The sequence below is a fragment of the Gossypium arboreum genome, chromosome 6, assembly GCF_025698485.1.
Source record: "Gossypium arboreum isolate Shixiya-1 chromosome 6, ASM2569848v2, whole genome shotgun sequence".
NCBI lineage: Eukaryota > Viridiplantae > Streptophyta > Magnoliopsida > Malvales > Malvaceae > Gossypium > Gossypium arboreum.
This window is the reverse complement of record NC_069075.1, coordinates 137,118,863-137,144,037: the sequence shown is the minus strand read 5'-3', so window position 1 is coordinate 137,144,037 and position 25,175 is coordinate 137,118,863. Positions and strand designations below refer to the sequence as shown.

At 31.3% G+C, this 25,175-nt stretch overlaps 2 long non-coding RNA genes across 2 annotated transcripts; both read right to left on the bottom strand.

Annotated features, from left to right (window-relative positions):
* Positions 1–3,905: 3,905 nt before the first annotated feature.
* On the bottom strand, positions 3,906–4,218 carry LOC128294048 (uncharacterized). The gene is made up of 3 exons (XR_008284229.1): positions 4,184–4,218; positions 4,023–4,115; positions 3,906–3,945 (listed from the first exon to the last, which is right to left on the bottom strand). It is a non-coding gene; the product is annotated as an uncharacterized LOC128294048 (long non-coding RNA).
* A 6,169-nt stretch (positions 4,219–10,387) lies between these two features.
* LOC128293976 (uncharacterized) lies at positions 10,388–12,546 on the bottom strand. The gene is made up of 4 exons (XR_008284141.1): positions 12,406–12,546; positions 10,822–10,899; positions 10,671–10,739; positions 10,388–10,583 (listed from the first exon to the last, which is right to left on the bottom strand). It is a non-coding gene; the product is annotated as an uncharacterized LOC128293976 (long non-coding RNA).
* Between the last annotated feature and the right edge of the window lie 12,629 nt (positions 12,547–25,175).

Sequence of the window (25,175 nt, the reverse complement as noted above, 5' to 3'; positions counted from 1 at the left end):
AGGTGCTTGGCTGTCATCTCTCTTCGCGTCAAAAGGTTCAATATTTTTCCCTAAGTAAAAGTAAATAAATAAAATTGAAATGAAAGTAAAAGAAAAAAGAAGAAGAGAAAAAACAATAAATAAATATGCATTAATAAAATTGGAGACTAAAGGGAGAAATAAATAAGGTGTCTTGATAGGTTTGGTAATTACCTAATTTTCATGAAATAATCAAAGTCGATCTTAATTTTGTTTGTGTTAATTGGAATACTTTTTCAATTTTACTTAAAGAAAGCTAAGAGTTCTTTTTGTTTTCATATGCATTTTGACTAATTTTTATAAAACTTTAGAGTAGTATTTCTTTCATGACAGGATTTAATTTTCACAGTGGATAGGAACCATACTTGAGGGCAAGCATGGGCTAAGTAGAGGGAATATGATAATACTATAGAACGTCATATTTTATGCACTAATTATATATTTATTTTAAGTATGATGCTACTAATTTGGGCTATTTATGGTTTTTATCTTTTAGGGACTAAATTGGAGGCAAGAAGAAATTTAAGGGTAAAAAGTGTCAATTTGAAGATATAATGGCAACATGCAAAGAAGGAGAGAAGTGGTGCCAAAAATGCAAACATGGAAGACCAAAGGACTGAAATGCAAAAGAAGAGATTTTATAGCACAAGACTCTATTTTAATTTCAATTATATTAAGATAATTATTAAGGATTTTTATTTAGATTTAATTTTAGGATTTATTTTCATTTATCTTTAATTATTTATTATTTATCTTTTAGAATTTCATTAGGAATAGGCTAGGTTTTCTAGTACTATAAATAGGGGATGAAGTGGCACATATTTGACATCTTTTTTTCCTGTAAACACTCCCTCTCCAAAAAACTTTGTCTTTTTGTTCTCTCCATATTTTCTTCAATAAAAATCTCATTTTTATTATATTTATTTCTTTCCCAAAAATCATGAGCCACTAAACCCATCTAGCCGAAGGTTGTCAAAATTCCCTAAAAAGGTTCATGAGTCTTAGAATCCGCGCTTAGCCTTCTCAACAGAGTATTCATCGCTTCTCCGTATTACGGGGCTGACGCTTCCGTCCATGTCCCTTAATAGGTGATCTTTTCAACTTGTGCAAGGAACGACAGCTTTGTACGTTTTGGAAAGGTTACACAGTCGGTTCGTTGGCTTTCTGCATCAGAGGTTGGTGAATCTAATAGATAAAACGGCATGGTATTCGCCGTTTGGAAGAGGTGATCTAGCAGAAGATAGTCCCACAAAAGCGATTATTGGCTAGAGTCAGGCTCCACCAAATCTTAAGTCCAAATCCTTGGAGTGGTGGTCGTAGGCGTCCTTTTCCACAATAATTGGCTTATCCTACTCGAGAAGGGTTACTTAAAAGCCAAGGATTGAACCCAAGGCGAATCGAGACAACCGGAGGCTGAAACTCGCCACATAAGAAACTTCTATGTTCCCAACTCTATTTATTTTTATATTCCTCTTTTTAATTTCTGCAGTTTATTTAATTTCGCAATTTCAATTCACTTTAATTTTTTTTTATTTTTCTAAATTCTTAATTCTATTTTTTTATTTTTTAGGAACGCAGGTTTTCTTGGCCAAGAAGTTGTCCAGGATTTCAAGAAACGAGCATTCGTACAATCCGATCCCTGAGGATTCGACCCTACTTCCCCTTTACTGTTATTTTTACTATTTTACAGGGAATATGATATTTTTGGTGCTTTTAATGACGCATCACTCGTGTTCCTGTTTTAGTAACCCAACTTTAAAAAATTTTAATTTATGTACTAATGTTTAAATGCGTTTCTGTTTTGGTCACCCATCGTTAAATTGATAATGAAAAGCCTTTTGTTAACTGGTATAATAACACATTTAGTCGTCAATACTTACATATTCTATCAATTTGATCCTCAAACTTCCTAACCAAAGCTTTCATATTTTCAATTAGAGGCATTCCATGCCATGAACAAGTTGGCAAAATCACTACAAATTTGCTAAATATAAGTATATTATTAATTTGTAGTCGAAGAAGTGTTTTTTGGGTTTCCAAATTTATAGATATGGAATATCTGTTTTAAAAGTTGAAAACTTTGGTTAGAAAGTTTGATAATCAAATTGATAGGATTTGTAAATATGAAGGGTTAAATTTATTGAATTATTTAGAATTAGAATAAAATTGATAGAACATGTAAGTATTGAGGACTAAATGTGTTATTATATTAGTTAGAAAAAAAAAGACTTTCCATCATCAATTTAGCAGTGGGTGACCAAAACAGGAACAAAGGCATAGTTGGGTGACCATGTCTTCCAATTTTTTGAATTTTTTGTGTTTATAGATTTTTTGAACTTTTATATATAATAATTTTTATATAGAATCAAGATAAAATTAACAAAAAATTTAAAATAACATAATTTAATGAATTTAATTACTATTATTTGATTAGGATTAAAATTTTCAAATTCTAAAAATACAAATCTGGAAATGACCAAATTAAAATACATGTACTAAATTCACAACTTGTACAAAATACAAAATCTAGTAGCAATTATATTTGTACTATATTATATCTAAAATTGTGACAATAAAATGTTGTATATGAAATAAGGTGTTGATCATAGCACAACTTTTAATAATCAACTCGATCTATCCAGGCTCATGCAACGTCAAAGTTGCGCAATTTTTATTTACTCATTTTCCACTCAATCACTCACTATAAGAAAATAGACTTTTAGCGGAGCTTTTTTAGCCTTTAGCGGTGCTTTTAAGTGCACTAAAACTTTTTGCGGCACTTCTGAAAACACCGCAAAAAACGCCGCAAAAATTAGTGGCGTTTATTTAAAAAATGCCGCTAATGGCTTTTAGCGGCATTTGCCAAAAAAACGCTGCTAAAAGCCATGACTTTTAGCTGCGTTTTTCCCACAAACTCCGCTAATTTTGGCAGATTTGCAATGCATTTTTTTCACCAATATCTAGCCCTTCCTGCATTAAATCCAACCAAATACAACAAATATAGCATAAAATGCAGCCAAAAACAGCAAATTTAGAATAAAAAATACAACAAAAAACATTAATTCTAAATGATACTTCAAATTTAACGAAAGGTATATGATGTAATTAATAAATAAAGTATAATTTAAAATATTCTTATAATAATGTTAAACGTGACAAAGTTAAAAACATTCTTACAACGAGAAAACTAATGCTTAATATGGTGGCTTTTGCGACTGCTGAAACATCTGCATCATCTGCTGAAGCTGTAGCTGGATGTCATCGTACTTTCTGCTCTGCTCTGCTGCCATCGCTGCTGCCTCTGCCTCCTTCGCTGCTGTTGTTGCCTCCCTCTTTGCTGCCTCCGCTCTAAGTTGTTGCTGGAGTTCTTCATATTTTCGTTGAACCTTGGCAATTTGCTCAACCGTGTTTACTTGCATCTGAGCTATCTGGTCTCTTAACCTCTGAACTTCAGCTTGAGCTTGACTTCCGGAAGGCATGTATTGCTGGGAGCCGGATCAAAAATATTGGGTCGGGGTAATACCAGATCCTTAAAATCGAACCCGACCGTACCTTTCAGGACCCAAAACTTCAGTGATAATTCTGTTATCAATGTTCTCAAGATTAACAGAACTATCAATCGAAGCAATCGCTTCATATTCCGCCTTCTTTTCTTTTAGTTTCTCCTAAAAAATCAATTAAAGAGTTAAAAACAAAATATATAATAAAAAGGAATGCAACATAACTTAACATTATTTAAAACTACTAATGATGAATTGAATTAAACAATTATAATTAAACATTATAAATATTTATAATAAATTAAATATTATTAAGTAAATATACCATAATTTCTCTAGCTTCGGATGTCATAGGAGATCTATCTTTCTTCCTATGCGTAATCTAAAAAAGCTGAAGGCTTCTAACTTTTTGTCCAAATTTGACTTCCTACAATATAGTAGTAAAAACATTATTTAATAGTAGAAAGTTATTAATATTTGAAAAAATTAATAAATTCATAATACCTCGGCCTCAGCTACAGAAGCTAAACTTCTTGACCCTGCCGTGTGCGTGAATTTTTGTTATTGCCTGCTGCTTGTTCCAACTCGCTCACGGTCCTACATAATGAAATTATTATTACGTATGTAGTAAACACTATATATAAGAGTTTGGAAATACGTAATACCTCTCATTTCTTTGAATTCCAGAATCTAACCGCATCTTCCCATTGGTACCTTAGCATTCCCGGCGGGACATTTCTCAATTTTTCCTCGAGGCTTATGTCTTTCTTAAAATATTGTTTTTTTAAAGTGATTTTATTGTCTCTCCATTTTTTACCCGATGCCTTCTTGATATAATCATCGGAGACCTCTAAAGCAAATCTCTCCTAAAAAACACAAGTTTAGAATGTAGATATAAATTAAACTTAAACCAAAGTATTATAAATTACATTCACATTTTGTTACCTTAATATTAGCGAGAGCTTGATTTTTGTTCCTATCAGGCATGTGATGCCATGATTCGTAGTTGATGGGCAACATATTGACATTTCGTGCTAAAATTCCCAAATAGCCTGCTAAAAGTCGAGCTTCAGATCCAACAGGCTTACCATGAGTATTTCTACTTACTTTGACATGCTCGACAGGATCTAAGTCGTATAAATCTTTAACCAGCGTACGTCCTCGAACTCTGCGCGTCCCACCACTTTCAACTGAAAAATGATATACTATTATTATATTAAAATTGACAAATAAATCAATAATAAAAGTCAACACATGTAAAATGAACTTAACATTACTTTGAAATTCTTCAGGCTCGTCAAGTGTCTCCGCACATTCAAGATCCAACAACATCTCATCGTTCACTATATGCTTCTTCCGAATTTGGAGTATTCGGACAATACTTAAATCTCGTAATCTTCTTCTACGCATTTTTCTTGCAATACACATAAAATAGTTAAAGTTTTAGTAACAAATTACAACAATAATAATACATATAAAATAGTTGAATTATATAACATGGCCAAGATTAAAATTATAATATTACATATAATTAAAAATCGTAAAATCTTACTACATCATTATTCCTAAATATCTTCATCCACATCATGTCGAACCCAGTGATGTTGTGTGCTAGTACTAGGGATATTTTTATCTAAGTTTTGTTCTGGAAAAGGTAATGTTTCTGATCTTTCGACGATGTCATCTCTACTTCCATTACCCATGTCAAACAAGTCTCTAGGGGTGTTCCGGTGTACAACATACCAACCCTCATCAGTTGGATCTTTCGAATAAAAAACTTGTTTCACTTGAGAGGAAAATACATATGGCTCGTCCATTAATTATTTTCCAGTGTGAATCAAGCAAGAGAAATTCACCATTGTAAAACCAAATTGATCTTTTTTAATTCCTCGAGCAGTATTAACATCAGCCCAATCACACCGAAATAAGACAACTTTTCATCTGCCATAGTAATCCAACTCTATAATGTCGGTAAGAAGCCTGTAATACTCCACATTACCCTCAACTGGATTACTGTCCCTAGCACTAGCATAACTTGTAATTGAAGAATTAACAACAACTCCACAATTTTGAGTTCTCCTCATTCTCTCGCGATATTTTGTACAAAATCTATATCCATTGATGAGAAAAGCACTATATCTTTTTATTACTCTGTTCGGACCTTAGGAAAGCAATTTAATTTCGTCATTGACGTCCCTTCCACTCTAAACCTATTGAATCGAAAGTAAATTGAGTAATTATAAATGTATTACGTAAAAACATTATTATTTGATTAACTAAATTTTGCGATTATATGTAACTTATTAACTTCAATTACATACCGTTTGGCTTAACCATTCATGAAAAGATTCTGTGAATAACTTATTAATCTCTCAATGTTGTAACCTTCGAGAACGTGCACGAGATCTCAAAATTTGTTTGTACTCACTATGTTAAAAACAAGTTTAATTGGTTAGAAGATAAACAAATCAAAATGATGAATATGTGAGAAAATTTTAGAACTTACTTGCGTAACAATTCAACTGAATCGTAGTGAAAAAGTACATATCGATGTGCTTGTATCCACGATATATCATCTAATTCTGCAATTTCAACTTTGCCGATTGGTTCTCCATAACTTTGGAATAAATAAGTTTCGGCCAAGTTATGATCATTGAGCCCAGAATTTCTATTTGGTCTATTCAATTGTGTTTCAACATCTTCTAAATATCTAGAACAAAAGGTCATGCACTCCTCTGCCAAGTAGCCTTCAGCAATTGATCCTTCTGGATAACGCTTATTGCGAGAATAAGATTTCAATTTGCTTAGGAACCTAAACACGATATACAATATTTATCAAAAGTTGTAACTAAATGTATAGAGGCGAATAAATAAATACTTGACAAATAAATTAGCACTTTTCTATAGGATACATCCATTGATAAAAAACAGGTCCACCAAGTATTGCTTCGTGAGGGAGATGGATTACCAATTGCACCATAATAGTGAAGAAGGAAGGTGGAAAGATCTTCTCCAAATTGCATAAAGTCAAAGCGGCTCGATCCTGTACTTTCTCAAGTTCTTCAACATCCAAAAATTTGCCACAAATAGCTTTCATTATATTGGATAGTTCAATTATACAGGACGTCATATTTTTTGACATGCAGCACCGTAAAGCAACTGGGAGTAAATCTTGCATCAAGATGTGGTAATCATGTGATTTTAATGAATATAATCTTCGATCTTTAAGACTCACACATCAAGATAAATTTAACACATACGCATCTGGGACTTTTATATCCTTCAACACCATGCAAAACACCTCTTTCTCTTCCTTTGACATTGAAAAAATAGAAGGCGGCAACTGATATTTCCCATTCGGAAGTACTTGAGGATGAAGATCACGCTGAATTCTCATGTCAACTAAATCAAGTCGACTCTGAAAATTGTCTTTTGATTTTCCATCGACATTCAAAATTGTCCCAATTATGTTCTCACAGACATTCTTCTCAATATGAATGACATCAAGATTGTGGCGTAAAATGTTGTGCTCCCGATAAGGCAACTAAAAAAAATACTCATTTTTTTCCACAAGTCCGCCTCATTAGGATCATCCTCTTCGTCAGATTCATCATCAGATTCATCCCTCCATCTCCTCTTTGTTTGCGTGTTAGGTGGTTGATTCATCTTCCCGTAACTAAAGTTGATATCTTTTAACATAAACAAGATTTCAGATCCAACAGTCTGCTCAAGAGCTCCTCTGTACTCTTTAGTACCGTCAAATAGAGTCTTCTAAAATCTAAATTTATGATTTCCATCTAACTACAGACGATGGCCCATGTAAGAGAACTTCTTCCCACTATACAACCACTTCGAACAAGTTTGTGCAGCACAACAAGGACATGCATAACGTCCTTTAGTACTCCAACCCGATAAATTAGCATAAGCCGGGAAATCATTAATTGTCCACAATAAAGCTGCACGTAAATTAAAGTTCTCATTTCTTAATACATCATATGTCTCAACACCCGACCATAATTGTTTTAACTCTTCAATAAGTGGCTATAAATAGATGTCAATATCATTTCCGGGACCTTTCTCTCCAGGGATAATCATTGATAAAATAAATGAAGATTGTTTCATGCAAATCTATGGAGGCAAATTATAAGGAACAAACACTACAGGCCAAGTACTGTATGAAGTACTCATGATTTTAAAAGGATTAAAGCCGTCAGCTGCTAGCCCAAGCCTCACATTCCGAGGATCACTTGCAAAGCTTGGAAATTTATTGTCAAATGATTTCCAAGCTAAAGAATCAGCTGGATGCCTTAATAATCCATCATCGGTTCGTTGATCATTATGCCACCTCATAGAATCGGCCGTCTTTGACGACATGAAAAGCCTTTGAAGTCTTGGTATTAGGGGAAAATATCGCAAGACCTTGACTGGCTTCTTTCTTAACTGTGCCCCACCTTCATCCGCATTCACATCTTCTGTATTTCCATTCATCCAAGAAGACTTACAGCAAACATGACAAGACTGTTGGTTCTTCTGATCACCTAGTACAACATGCAGTCATTTGGGTAACTATGAATTTTATCATACCCAAGGCCCAAATCTTTTATTAGTCTCTTCATATCTTGACAAGACTGGGGGATTTTTGCAAACGGAAACATTTCTCTCAGAAACTCTAGCAGTATTGTAAAAGAGTTTCCGGTCCACCCTCCCAAACATTTTAAGTGAAATAGACGAATACAGAAGGACAATTTCGAATATTTTGAACCCTCGTAAAGTTCTTCGTTTATTTCATTAAGTAAATTGTAGAACTTCGCCGCTTCTTCATTTGGCTCCTCATCACGTGCATTTGTTCCCGTTTCACAAAAAACATTTCCACCAATATTACAATCATCGGATGCAATAAAGTTAGTTGGAAACAATTGCTCACCATGACTGTGCATATTAAATGCATCCCGCAACATACCTTCCATGTTATCTTGTCTAACATATTGACGGTAAGCAGTATCAGGATAAGTCGGATTAATCGTTGAAAAAGTTTCACTAGATGTACGCTCTCCATAGAAAATTCATTTTTTATACCCCCGAATAAAGCCATCAACAATTAGATGCTCATAGACAACTTCACGAAAATGCCAATTGATGTTGCCACACCTCTTACACGGGCATAGAATCATATTCTCTTGGCTTGCATTTTGAAATGCAAAATTTAGAAAAGTTTGAACTCCATTTCGATATCCTTTACTTACCCTTGACAAATTCATCCAACTTCTATCCATTTTGTTGTTCTTGAAGTCTAAAGTTGACAATAAGTTACACGAGTAAGTTGTTTATTTATAAGTTTAATTAAGTTATGTAAGTTATGATATGATATATATTTATGTATTATGTAAGTTATGTAAATTATGTAAGTTATGTATTATGTACGACATAAAGTAATATATATACAATTATTTAAATGTATTATTGTGTTTTGACTTTTAGGATATAGTTCCATGTTATAGTTGTTTTAATATTTAAATTTTAGGATATAGTTCCATGTGTGTAATTTTATGTAAATTATGTAAGTTATGAAATTTGATCTTTAAATTATGTAAGTCATGTATTATGTAAGTTATGTAAATTATGTAAGTTACTGAATTGAACTTTAAATTATGTAAGTTATGTATTATGTAAATTATGTAAATTATGTGAGTTCTTTGGTGAACTTGAAAATAAAATTTAATTAATTAGTTAATTTGAAAATAAAATTAAAGAAAACAAAATATTTTTTGTGATTAAATTAAAGTGAAATAAAATAGAATATTTAAAATAAAACTTTAAATACAATTTAATTTAATTAGGTAATGTTAAAATAAAATAAAATATTGAAATTATTTTTCGTGATTCAAAAAAATAGAATATTTAAAATAAAACTTTAAATACAATTTAATTTAATTAGGTAATGTTAAAATAAAATAAAATATTAAAATTATTTTTCGTGATTCAAAAAATAGAATATTTAAAATAAAACTTTAAATACAATTTAATTTAATTAGGTAATGTTAAAATAAAATAAAATATAGAAATTATTTTTCGTGATTCAAATTAAATGAAATATTTAAAATAAAACTTTAAATACAATTTAATTTAATTAGGTAATGTTAAAATAAAATAAAATATTGAAATTATTTTTCGTGATTCAAATTAAATGAAATATTTAAAATAAAACTTTAAATACAATTTAATTTAATTAGGTAATGTTAAAATAAAATAAAATATTTAAAATAAAATATTTAAAATGAAATATTTAAAATAAAATAAAATATTAAAATTATTTTTCGTGATTCAAAAAATAAAATATTTAAAATGAAACTTAAAATATAATTTAATTTAATTAGGTAATTTGAAAATAAAATAAAAGAGAACAAAATATTTATACAACTTCGCTTTTCATCTCTCTGTTATATGAAGCTCGTCAATTTGGAGCAGACAATGATGGCTACCATAAGTTTAATTTTTGGGGTTGTTCCTAGAGTCCATGATTTTGTGGAATTACCGTCGTTACTACTAAAAATGACTATGATGTAGGCAAGTTTGTCATACTTCTAGCTTTTCTAATGTAATCAACAGTAGTATTCCATTGAATCAACTGAGTTTTATTTTTTGATAAGTAATTTTTGAATGAAAAAATTTGAGTTAAATAATATTTTATGATAAGTATTATTTTAGTATCTTAACTAAATTTAATATTTTATCGAGTTAAGTAAAATTAAATTTGAGTCGTATTGAATAAAATTGAGTGAAATTATTCGAGTTCAATTAAAAGGAAAACATATCAAATTAAAATCTTATTATAGTGTAACTAATTTATAAATATTTTCAAAAACAAAAATTTAAAAATAATTTGAAAACAAAATAGTTCTGCTCCAAACACAACCAACAATTAAATCTATACAAAATCGCAGCCCCAAAATATTAATTTTTCCAAAGTAATCATAATAAAACTATTATTGATTAGAATTTTGAAGTAAAACGTACCTTAATAATTTCAACAACCTGGTCTTACTCCACTCTCACCAGCAAACAGAGCTGGAGTCAAAAAAGTAGAATTTGTTAAGTAAGTTAAACCGAAAGTGCATAGAAATAAGGAAAAAAATTTAGCAACGAAACATGTACCTAGAACAGATGTCAATGGTTGTGGTGTATTTAGTTGCACCAAATATTAATTCAGGTGCTCGATAGTACCTAGAACAAATGTAAGATTATAAGAGTAGCACCAAATATATTTCAGTTTAAGCAAATATAAAAACTTTATCAATATCAGTACCAAATATTAATTCGAAGATTAAATGGCAGCTTCAGTTGAACCAATAGTTGCAGGAAGAGCAGGAAGCAGTAACTGATTCTGAATATGGTCCAAATAGAAAGTGTTTTTTTTAGTGAAGCAGCAATCAAAAGAAAAATCTGATATGCCTTTGTATATATGCCATAGATATTTTGGGTTAACCTCATTTGAATTCTTAAAAGACATCAAAACCAGATAATGGATTCTAATTATCCCAAATAAGCTAATTTAATTATAGAGAGAAATGAATCAAGCTGAAAAATGAATGTTATATTAATTTTCTTTTAGATTCAAGTTCAAGTAGAGTCTTTAACAATTAACATGATACATTCATTTATATCTGGACAAGACAATCAAAGGCAGCCTGGTAATAACCTCAGCCCCTAATGACAATTAATTTTGTAATGACTAAAAAATAAAACTTAATTATAAAGCAATAAAAATTTGGGCAGCAGAAAACAGGAGGCAGCAGCAATGTTCTTAAACTTAATTCAGAGATGAAAAGGGGAAATTTCAACATAAAATCTTTAGACAAATATAAAACATGGTCTGTTTCTTTCCATTAGAATCATGTAGCAGCATAGATGCCTAACATACATAACAAAGGAAAATATATTCATATTTTTACATATATAGCCACATAATTCGACAAACCCAAGTTGTAAACACATTCCAAGTTTAAATGGGAAAAAAAAAAAAGAGGAGGGCAGAAATTAATTATATTAACAGAGTAGATGTGCTGAATGATGAGGAAAAGCTGGTAATGAGAGTTCTATTTCAGAAACAAGGATATCTGCCATAATACGGCTACTTGCTTTATTATGCCATAATACAAGCAAATACCATAATTATAACATGAAAACAGAAATATTGCATATTGTATATAATACAAATTATTTATGTATCAACTTTTATAAGAATATAAAATAATTTAAACATGACCACATCATGAGAAAAATGAATGAACACAGATGGGTACACAAGTTGTCAGGTCTACTTCCATCAAAATCAGACAGTAAAATTCATAAGTAGTTAAAAACTGTAAGAATCAATAATACCTAACTTTAGCTTGTGAAGCAACAAAAGGACATAAGCTGACTGATTTAATTTCTCGGCAAGGGTAGATGAAAAGATAAAATTGTAACATCTTCAGACAAATAAAGAACACTACTCCTTATGTCATAAAAATAATTTCTAAACCTTTCCTAGCACAAAGGCATTAGAAAGAAAACATAAAATAAAATAGAAACTAGAGCTAGGAGATGATTTTTCATCATTTATCAGAGTTCAATCAAACTTAATAAACAAAAAGAAGTTGGAATAACTCAATAATACCCATAGAGGAACTCTATTTTAAGGGTGAATTACTCTTTATTCAGCCAAATAAGAAATATGGAAATAATGTGAAAATGGAAGAGAAAAAAAATCCCATTAGTTAACGGATATTTTATTACAGCAGAATCTCAACAAGAAACAAAGGTTTATATACACAAGCATATGTGTATATATATTTTTTCTTTCCATGAATCCTTATGGCATGAATGATGATTAAAGGAAAATACTTACCGATTAGTGGCGGTAGAGGACGGCGGCGCAGCAGAGGGGACACTCGACGGCACGGGGAGAAGGCGACGGAGGAGATGGGGAAATTGGGGATTTCAGAATTTAGGGAAACTGGGGATTTCAGAATCGGGGCAAACAAGCTGGCGAAAACGTTTAAGTTAAAAGTTTAATTTGTTTGTAAGGAAACGACGCCGTTAAAATCGAATTTGGGTTGCAACTTTGCGGCATTTATATAACAAACGCCACTAAAAGTTTAATTGCGTGTAGTGAAATGTCGTTGTACAAGGCTAATAGGTATTTCACTTTTGCGGCGTTTCACTAAAACGCCACTAAAACTTAGTTCCCTGACTCAAAACGGCGTCACAGTTGGCAATTTGGTATTGAAATTTGCGGCGTTTGTGAAAGCGCCACTAAAAATTTGTTGTGAAACGCAGTCATTTAAGCCAAATGGTAATGTAATTTGGCGGCCTTTTTTTGGAAGCGCCACTAAATATAAATTGAAACTGCATCATTTTAGTGGAATAAAAAACATATTTGCGGCGTTTTAAGGCTAAACGCCACTAAATTTATTTCCCCTGTACTGAAACGGTGCCGTTTTTACAAATTTTATTACATTTTAGTGCCTTTCTTTGTTTATCAATTTTTTAAATCTAATATTTTAATATATCAAATGGTTTAGATTAAATATTTTTAAATATAAAAGCATTAATTCATATATATAAATTAATTAAATAAAAATAATGTTAATTACATCAATAATTTCGTTAATATTTTACAATCATGTGCACGCTAAATCACTTTTCATGTATGCTTTTGAGATTTAACCATTTTGATACATATTCTTTTAAAATAATAATTTATATATATTTATCTTATAAATTAAAATCCAAAATTATATCCTAAACCCGAAAGCTTAAACCCTAAACTTGAAATTCTAAACCCTAAACTCTAAACTCTAACTAAACCACAAACACCAAACCCCAAACCCCAAACTTAAAACCCTAGAACCATACGCCGTAACCCCTAAACCAACCATAAATCCTAGACCATAAAGTCCAAACTATAAACTCTAAAAATCGTTAACCCATGAACTTTAATATTAAAACCATGAACCCTAAAACACAATAAACCCAATACTCAAACTCTAAAACATAAACCCATAACACAAAGTAATAAAAATTATATCATAACCCCTAAAACACTAAATTAATCGTAGACATTAAACCTAAAATACATACCCCTAAACCTTAAAATAACATAATCTTTTTTGCGGCGTTTTTAAAAAAACAACGCCCTTTCTTTGTTTATCAATTTTTTAAATCTACTATTTTAATATATCAAATGGTTTAGATTAAATATTTTTAATTATTAAAGCATTAATTCATATATATAAATTAATTAAATAAAAAATGATGTTAATTATATCAATAATTGCATTAATATTTTACAATCATGTGCACGCTAAATCACTTTTCATGTATGCTTTTGAGATTTAACCCATTTTGATATATATTATTTTAAAATAATAATTTATATATATTTATCTTATAAATTAAAATCCAAAATTATATCCTAAACCCGAAAGCTTAAACCCTAAACTTAAAATCCTAAACCCTAAATTCTAAACTCTAGCTAAACCATAAACCACAAACACCAAACCTCAAACCCCAAAAACCATACACCGTAACCCCTAAACCAATCATAAATTAATCCTAGACCATAAAGCCCAAACTATAAACTCTAAAAATTGTTAACCCTAAACCTTAAAATAACATAATCTTTTTGCGGCGTTTTACATAAAAACGCCACTAATGCCTCTATATAGCTCAACTAAAGACGACACCGTTTTTCTCAATAATTTTGAGGCGTTTTGAGACAAACGCCGCTAATTCTGGTATATTACGGCGTTTTATATGAAACGCCACTAATGTATCTACAGCCACTCTTGCGGCGTTTTCATAGAAGCGCCGCTAATTCTTATATATTGCGGCATTTTAGTAAAACGCCACTAATGCCTTTATAGTTACGTCGTCGTTTCTCTCAAGACTTTTGAGGCATTTTTATAAAAGCACCGCTAATTCTCGTATATTGCGGCGTTTTACGTAAAACGCCACTAATGCCTCTATGGCTCATTAGCATACGTCGTCTCTGTCAACACTTTTGCGGCGTTTTCTAAAAAAAGCCGCTAATGCTCGATTATTTGCGGCGTTTGTTACATAAGCGCTGCTAATAGTGATCTTTTGCGGCGTTTTTTTAACAAGCGCCACTATAGCTCTGACCTTTAGTCGCGTTTTCTTTCAGGCGCCACTAATGTATAACTGTTGCGGCGTTTTTTGTCTAAATGCTGCTAAAAACGCCGTTAAAAGTCTGTTTTCTTGTAGTGGCTCTATCCAATAAAAAAAAATTATCACTCAAAAGAATTGAAAACTAACATAGTAAATAAGCTTTAAATATGTTTCAAGTTAACAAGATAAATTCACAAATTCAATTCAATCTTCAAGGCGGATGTCATCTTATTTATATTGGTCAAGTAGTAGAAGTTGATGTATTTAAACTTTTCAAGATAATCTCCCAGCAAATGTTATCTTCACTTTAATTACAATAATTGTATATTATCTTTAATTTCATTTCAAAATAGTCCCCTAAGTAGATGTTATCTTCAATTTAATTACTCTTAAAAATAATTGGATATTGATGACTAACTCGGAACGTTGCAAGCGTCGTATGTCCGATAATAGTTCTTGCGCCATTTGTGGTCACAATATGGAGACGACAGCTCACAGTCTAAGGGACTGTCCATCTATACGAGTGATATGGCAATCGGTGGTCCTAGTGTGTTTGGAGGATGTTTTCTATTTGGTTCCTATTGATTCTTGGTTAGTGGGGAACCTTTGGAACGTGAAGGATGTGATGTTTAGAGGGGTTTGCTGGGAGATTATGTTTATTGTTCTGGTATGGAAGATTTGGACATCTCGTAATCAATTCATTTTTTGTAACGCAAGTCATAGCGTTGCTGATATTGTGCCTAGTAGTTTGGCTTGGGCTAAAATAATTTCAAAAATTTCGATTGTTAACCAGACCACTGTGCATGTGAGGTGGTGTTGGCCGTTGGATGGGTGGTACAAACTAAACACAGATGGAGGGGTCAACCAAATGGCTGGTGCTGCGGTTGGAGGCAGGTGGATTCGAGATTCTATGGGACGATGGATTACTGGCTTTAGCCGTAACATTGGATGTTGTTTAGTTTTAATGGTTGAGTTGTGGGCTGTGTATGACGGGTTGGGAGTATCTTGGGAAGCCGACATTCGTAGGTTGGTGGTGGAGAGCAATAGTCAAGCTGTTGTTGACCTTCTTAAGTCTGCGACTAGGCGAGATTCAATCACTCTGGTTGATGATTCGAAGCCTGCTATCTCGACAATGACAGGTGGACGTGCAGTATGTGGTGCGAGGTGCCAATTCTGCGGCTGCTGCCATGGCCAAATTCGCCAGGGATCTACCTCTGGGCATTCATTTATTTCAACAGCCTCCTGCTTCGGTTGATCTACTGGTGGAGCATGATATAGAGCAGCTCATTGCCCCTAGTTGTTTATCTGGCTAGGCCTTAGTCTAGCTTACTTCGTAATTTAAAAAAAAGAAAAGAAAAGAAAAGAATGTATATATTAATATTGGAAAGATATTCTCTTACAATGATGTAAATTTAAAATAGTTATATACAGTTTTATAAAAAAATTTGTACATTTAACCATTGAACGCCATATTTAATGTTCCATTTATGTCAATTAAGTAAATTACATTCAAGGTCATTAAATTATTAGTGAGTTTATGTTTTGGTCACTTAACTCTAAAAAGTTATAAAATAATCACTAAGCTCAAAAGTTTTCATTTAAGTCATTAAGTTGTTCGAAAGTTTTTATTTAAGTCAATGGGATGTTAAGTTTTTCTTTTTAAAAAGTTTAGCTAGTGAGCTCTAAGTGATGATTTGACGATCAATGGATTAGTACCTATCGACAAGTAAAAGAACATACTTTAGATCTAAGTTAATCTGACGATCAATGTTGGAGATTGGAAAAGAAAGTAGTTTGGATTTTGATTTGTAGATTTGTGACGTTCAAAGTTGTTTAATGAAAAATATTGAACTGTAGATGAGAAAATGAATGAGAGTTTTCAATTGGTGTGTGCTAACAAAGAAAGCCATATAATAACGATTTTAACAGCCTTATGACTTAAATGAAAGTTTTTGAATAATTCAGTGACCATTTCGTAACTTTTGAAGTTGAATGATCAAAACGTAAACTTACTGCTAGTTTAGTGACTTTGGGTGTAATTTACCCTAAAATAGCTTCATCGCTATTTTGGTCACTCTAAATTATTTTTGTCAATTTAGTCATCATTGTTAGAAAAACTGACCAAAATGGTCACCCAACCGTTAAACCCTTAACGAATTGTTGACTAGAGCAGCAAAAGAAAAAAAAAAGAAGAAAAAATTGTTCTCTTAGTCCATTTAAAAATTACAAAAATTTAAATTAATCCCTTAAATTGCCATAAAAAACCCATATTAAATAACATAAAAATGCTAGATCCAACCTCTTATATGCTTCCCTTGTCATCTTCCCTCACTATTTGCTTTGTTCCTCCTTCAATATCGACACTGAGGTACATTTCTTAATTATCCATGTTTTCTAATTTATTTATTTTTCAACTAAATAGTTTAGTTGCAACCATTTTTTAAATGCACCATAATTATGAAAAATGATAACTCTTCACACAAAAATTATATGTATTAAAAGATTTTTTAATTGAAATCACACAATAATTGCATTCCACTTATATCAAGCTAAAATAATAATATTAATAATAATCTGAATAACTTTCAAAGGTTAGTGTACCATTTTAACCGTATATAAAACTAACATTACTTCAATACCAGTAATCTAAATGATACAAATATCAGGCTGTCGTAGCTGTGGAACTTTTATAATACGACTCGGATTGAATATATATATTGATCCTTACCTAAATATTCTACACTTTACTAGTTGACATATCTATGAGCAATGATGACTTCGTGATTCACAAATTATTTTTATAAAAGTAAGAAGTTATGGGAGAGATGAGTAACGATTGGAAAAAAAATGGTGCATCTGAATAGTTATATAAAATTAAATAAACGTTTAGTTTTAGTTTTAGTTTTATTAGCAGTGGCGACTCCTTTTTTCTACTTGTTGACTTGGAGGGAAAATGTTGCACTCCAAACAACCATCAAATTTGCGCACGTTACACTTATTCATTACTTCTCTCGGTTGTAATACCATAGAAGTAGAAGCAGAACCTTCGGCCACAACCAAGGTGTTGAAATCCAAACCAAAGTCAATGGTGACATCAACAGAGGAAGAGGAAGGTATTGAATCAGTGATTACGTTTTTTTAGGGTGAAAACCATGAAGGAGGTTTCTTGTTCAAGTGAAAGACGATGGAGTGGAGACAGAGGATGGAGCTACAGTAAATCGTTGTATTTTCTTTGCCTAAGCATAAAAAAATAAAACTTCGTGAGTATAGCAATGGCTTTAATTGAAATTTTGTAAGTTTTACAGGGACTAAAAGAACAATTTTCATTTTTTTACAGGCCCAATTAGTAATATGTTAAGGATTTAATGGATGAGTGACCATTTTAGTCAATTTTTTTAATGGCAGTGGCTAAATGAGTGATCAAAATAGGAACGATGTTATTTTAGGATAACTTTCGGTATAACTTACCCTATTATATCAAAATTTTAATTAAATATTTATTGAAAATTTTAATTAAATATTTATTTTAACTTTAAAAATATATTTAAAATAATTATTTCGTAAGTTGATTTGTATCAATTAAAATTCACAATTAACCAATAAAATATTTAACAATTTTTAAAAATAATTAATTTAATTTAATTTTAATTGATGCATTTATATCCTTAACCACATGCAAATTTGTTATAAAACTATCTATAACATATATTAAAAGTAAAATATATTAGCATTATGGATATGCAATGCATGTTTTCATTTTGTTATTACTTATCTCACAAATCTCAATGTGCACGAAAACAAACCTTATTGTCCCAAAATCTGGGACAAGCCTATATCGATTCAAGTGCCATTGTTGGTGATGCCTATAATCTTGATTTATTGGAATATATATGCAGTGAACTCTTAAGTATTCAACTATGATAGAATTTATTTATGGATTCGGGGGAGAAAAATGTAGCTAGAAAACAAAATCTCATCTCATCTCTTTGGCTAATTCTCAAGTCCTTATCAGGGAATGCTAAGCTTGCAAAAATTCCAAATAGATCATGACCATCAACTAAAGAATATTTAAAAAAGAACCTTGATCATCAAGCAAAAACGTCAACCTTCCAACTAAAAATCAACACCACTCTTATTTTTACTTTTACATATATGGTCCCCTCTTCCTTTACTTGTCCAAGAGCCACCATGAAATATTCAGCAAAATCAAGCTAGTAGTCACTTCCTGGTTGTTTCTGCTTCATTTACTTGCTCCCCAAGCTGGTACAAGCAGCTATATAAATTAACTCACTTTCTCTACTCTCAATCTTCATCATATACATATCAGAAAAACCTTAAAAGAAAAATATCTATATTCTAGCCCCAGCTGCCATGGCGACTCCTGGATACCAAATTGCTGAAATTTATGTCATGCGGAAGCTTCATAAAGAGAAAATGAAGAAAGAAGAAGAAGAAAGAGCAAAGAGTGAGGATGTTGGATTTGCAGGGAAGAAATCCAGTGGTTGTTGTTTCCCATCGATGTTCAAAAAGGTTCATCCGGGTCATGCATCTACGTTGGGTCATGTAAGAAATGAAGTAAAGGATGATGACAAGAACAAAGCTTGTTAAGTGGATTTGTCAGCTGACTGTAAATATTGTTATCTAATTTTTTTCCCCTTATTTTTGGATATTTAAAGAGGTGTTTTCTTTTTTTTGGTTTCTGTTATGTTTCATTTGGGTTTTCACCTTTAGATGTCTGCAACTCCCTACAAGATGTGGTAGGTAATTTAGATTAATGGAAGTTAATAAGTTATCTATCTGTCTGAAATGTGAATTCAGCCATATTGTAACATTGATGGACGAATTCCTTTGAAATTCAGATTCTTGTAATTATCTTTGTGTTAGCCTTATGTTTAATCTTTGCTGTCAGGTTGGGGCGTTTGATCATATTGGATCATACTGGAATATTTGGCCTTTGTTTTATCGGGTGATCTAATTTTATGATTCGGAAGTTGAACTTATTAATGTAATTTTACTTTTTATGTACTTAAATTTCCAAATCAATTTCACATATCTATATATACTGTCGATATTAACAGACAAAACAAATAGTTAGAATACAATGAGAGTATTAGTAAATTTATATTTTGATCATTTAATTTTCAAAAGTTATAAAATAGTTATTAAAATATTCAAAAGTTTTCATTTAAGTTACAGGATTGTTAAAATCTTTGTCGTATGATCTTCTTTGATCACATTGCCTGCACCAATCGAAAGCTCTCCTCCCTATTCTCTTTTACAGTTCAAATTTTTCATTAAACAATTTTGAATGTCACGAATCTGTAAATTAAAATCTAAACTGCTTTCTTTTCCAATCTCCAACACTAATCGTTAGATCGACTTGAATCTAAAGTATGTTCTTCTACTCTTCGATAGTATTAATCCATTGTATCGATTGCCAAATCATTACTTGAAGCTCACTAGCTGAACTTTTTTAAAAGAAACACTTAACATCCCAATGATTTGAATAAAAACTTTCAAATAGCCTAGTGATCTAAATGAAAACTTTTGAATTGTTCAATGATCATTTTCTAACTTTTTGGAGTTGAGTGACCAAAATGTAAATTTACTAATAGTTTATTGACCTTAGGTGTATTATTTATATATAGTTATATTATAAATATATATTGGGTAAACTACACCATTAGTCGCTAAACTACGGGTAAGTTTTTGCTTTGGTCACTTAACTAAAAAAAGTTACATTTTGGCCATTGAATTATTTGAAAGTTTTCATTTAAGTTACTGAACTATTTAAAAGTTTTTATTTAAGCATCGGGCTATTAAGGTTTTTTTTAAAGTCCTGCCAACGAGCTCCAAGCAATGATTTGATGATTGGTATAGTAGATCAATACCCATTGACGAGTAGAAGAACATACCTTAGATCCAAATTAATCTAACATTCAGTGTCGGATATAGGAGAAAAAAGATGTTTGAAATTTGGTTCTCATATTCGTAACGTCCAAAGCTGTTTCACGAAAAAAATCCTGAATTGTAAAAGAGAAGGGAAAAGAGAACTTTCGATTGGTGTAGAAAGTGTGAATAGAGAAAGCTATATAACATTGATTTTAACAACTCGGCGACTTAAATGAAAATTTTTAAACATTTTAGTAACCGAATTATAACTTATTTTAGTCATGTGACCAAACAAAAGCTAACCCATAAATTAATGAATAAAGGTGTAGTTTACCTATATATATATATATATATTATCATATCACCATAGGACATTTTAAAGCGGAATCAAATGCATTTATAATATAACCATTATCTTTTGAAAGAATAATATAGCTATATTTAAAAACTTTTTAAAAATAAACTAAGAGAAAAATACAAGATAATTAATATGATAAATTTATTATTTTGATTTTTTTAAATATATAATTTAGTATGTTTTCTAAAGATTTTTAAATAAATTTTAATGATTTTTTGAATTTATATATATTATAATTTTTTGAGAGTGACCAATTTGCACATTTTCAAAACTATTAGGGATCCAAGGACTATTTACATCAATTTTTTATTCAAGTTATTCAAATGATTCAAGTTGTAAAATTCTCAACTCGAACTCAAAAAATTGAATTATTTATTCGAGTTGGTTAAAAAACCCGAATAACTCGATTCAATTAACTCAAATTTAAAAAAAAATCGATTTTTTTAAATAAAATCGAGTTTTGCTCAACCTTATGGCATAGTGATCAAGCTATTAATATTTAGATTTTATTTTAATAAAACATTTGATATTTGAACTTGACATTTTTTTTTCTAATTTGAGACCTAATCTTTTTGGTGTGTCCAATTTGGTACTTAATCTTATAAAATGTTATACACATTACTCTAAAGCACTAATGTTGTTAATTATTCTTATGAGAGGAGAAAAATAGCTAGTGTATAATCGACATGTAGCAAATGACATGAAATTTAATGACATGAATGACTACATTTATTTGAAGTTTCCTCTCTTTCGCTAAATAATATTCTCAAATTTTATTTTTGATTAGGACTAACATTACTTTAACTATTAATGACAAGAATGATTTAAGAGGGATTACATGTTTAAAGTAAAATTTGGTCTTCACAAAGCTTCCAATTCCTAAAAAAAAATCATCTCCTCCAATATTATATGGTAACAGCAAGAAATTCTTTGACCTTGAATCAAGGTATTTAAGAATAACAGGTTGTCCCGGCTCTATACTACCAAGAATTCCTAACTATGGGAACAAGTTCATCTTTGAAATATTTTTCCCTTTCAATATGTTTCTATTGAAGCTTCCCTTGTTTCTTTTATCGAGCGAATCCTCCAATTCAAAAACATATTCTCTGTTTTTCATAAATTATTTTATCATAACCAGAGACAAATATTTTGGGAAAATTTAAAAGTTAGGTAATACATAATTCCACTGTATGCATTCCAGTAAATGTGGCCTTCACCAACTATGACACTGGAATCAACATACACTTGGCCAAAATTTTGGAAACAGTCATTGTGACATTGGAACATATAAGCATCTGCCATGGGAGAAAGCCAACCAAAATTTACGTCATTTAACTTAAAGTCACCTAAAACAGAATACAAGATGGTAAAGTACTAATGTGTTCTGCTTCCCTGAAGGCGAGAAATGTCACCGCAGCATTAGACACAATAATCTTTTCGGGTTTTATTTATATTACTCGAAATATTCATATTTAATCTATATACGAGTATAAGAATATAATCTTTCAAATATATAAAAATTTTAAAAAAGAAAATATGTATATAAATAATCCAAAACAGCATAAATACACCCATTCTTCATGAGTTTGCATCCTTGGGATCGAATGGTGTTGTCAACTTATTTAGTAAATTCATAAATTGCTTGTGCCAAAAATTCTACTTTGATGCTGGCCATCCACCTAGTTTTCCAGCAGCAACGATTTGACATATAGCTAAACCATTGATAAAGATATCTCAACCAAATTAGCACCATGCCACCCTCATAATTCATCCATGGCCCGGCCTCCATCAACCAGTCCTTTCTGCAACTGATAACTGTCCCTTCCAATTTTGTAAGCACCCAGGAGAATATCTTAAATCTTAAAAAGGTGCACCATATCATATCCACAAAAACACTAGCTAATGGTGATTCATATGAAATGATGAGTCCATTGAAGAGTCTGAGGAAAAGAATATCATAAGTCATATATGCATGACTATAGTTAAGCTGCAATTTGATTAAAGACTTGTAGTCCTTAAAAGTTTTAAGCAACAAAAGTTTCATGCAAAAAGATATTGCTTGAGATTAACTAGAACAGCAATTAAGAAGATGAAATATAGGACCATTTCATTAATGCAGTAATAACACTGCATAAGGTGTGCAAATGTGTATGATAAAAGATGATAATAATTGTTATGAATAGCCATCTCGCCTAAGGAGCCTCCTTGTGATGATAATATTTGTTATGAATAGCCACCTTGCTTGAGGAACCTCCTTGTCAGCATAGACAGCATGATGGTCCTCGCCTAATTTAAGATGGTAGGACTGTTCTTAAAGGTTACCTTATTTAGAAGGTTTTAAGGAAAGAGTCACTTCACCAACATCGATTTCATTTGGGAGTCTCTCACCCCTAATGAATCAGCTTTCTTTCTGGATAGACACCTGTCACGGGCAGCACCAAGGGGCCGGCAGGAGCCAAAGGCCCCCTAAAATGGAAAAATATCACATTGACCCTTTTATGTTTTATAAAATTATAAGTAAATGATGCATCGAATTTCATATCCCATTATGAACCCTAATATTGAGTTATTGACAATATAGGTCTCACTTTTCTGTAAAAAAAGAAAAAGAAAAAGGGTATCAGCAGTTGCCAATAACTTTGATGAGACTAAAGGCATGGCTGATCAGTTTCAATTTAGCAAGAAAGTTACGATTCTGCCAAAAAGGTAGCAGCATTTGCCAATAACACTTTTTTACGGGCATTCAATAGCTCAATCAAGGAGACCACAGCACACCCTTTTTCCATGCCACCACCTGGAGTCTTAACAGGATAACTGTCATGTCATTCATAGACTTAGAGGATTGAGTGGAGAATGATAGAAGAAAAGAGGCTTCATCACTAACCACATTTAAGAACTCTTTCATGAAAGGCTTACAACAGAGTAAATGAAGCTCTAGAAGTGATTGATGAGATGAACGCCACTTTGGAAGAAGCAATCACGGATGAAGAGATCCACAATGCGGTCTTTGAGACTAGATGAGTACTTTAGAATTTTTTACCATAAATTTTGGGATGTATTTAAAGAGAAGAACCTATAGCTCATATCGCAATTTTGTCCAATTAGCTACTGCACCTTCTCCTGTATAAGTTAGTCCGTTACCTATTACAGTCTGTTGAAGTCTTTGTATATATAACAACTAAGAATAGGCTGTATAGCTTTTATCCTTCTAATAAGATTCAGTTTTCTTCCTCTCTCATTTTCTCATGTTTCATATATTGTTAAACATGATTCATTGCTGAGTTTATTGTCGTTTCACAGTTGTCCATTAAGCTTTCCATGATAGAGAATATGGTTGAGTTGCATAGCAAAAATTTAAAGCATCTTCAAAATATTAGGACCTTCTCCAAATATCTAAAGCAATAAATTTGATCAAATTAAATATGTATATGCGAAAGAGTCTAATGCGATGGGAAGATGTCAAAATTGCAAGTTGCCCTTTGAGAATAAGATAGGTTTTTGGGGGTCTTTTATCGCTTTAAATCAAAGTACTTATAGATGCTTAAAAAATAGACTCCAATATAAAATTCAGACAGAGAACAAATTTAAAAAAACAAAATCGACATCACTTTAAACATTGAATCTCAAATTATAATTGCTATATGTATGCAATTATAACCACTCTCAAATCTAGAACAAGAATTGAAGAAAAATTAAATTAAATATAAATATTGAAATAAAATTTTCCTAAACCCAAGAGTTTAACTTTAGTTTTGAGTCATAAAAAAATCGAACCAAATGAGTTTTAGTTCCATTAGGACACCCTATAACTAACACCTTATTTTGGGATTAAAAAATACCTTGGCAGATAGATTGAGTTTTAACTTAATTGGTATGGATATTGTTACCAATATAAGAGGATGTGAGTTGAGTGCGCTGAGCGCATATCCTTTTATTTATGGGCTAGGAAGGGTTATAGATAGTTCTAAACATTGAGCTGAAAGAGTAAATATGATCAAAATCTATAATAAAATTATTTTTAAAAAAAACACCACATGCCTTGCTTAGCTAATACAAGTTTGCTTGGGTGGCAAGCAACTTCACCCCATGTTTGGCCACCCTCTTAAATTACATCAACAAACAATCCTAACATTTAATTAAATAATTAAATAATTAATTAAAATCTTCAATTAAATACAAGTTTGCTTGGGAGGCAAGCAACTTGACCCATTTTGGTCACCCTCTCTTCAATTACATAA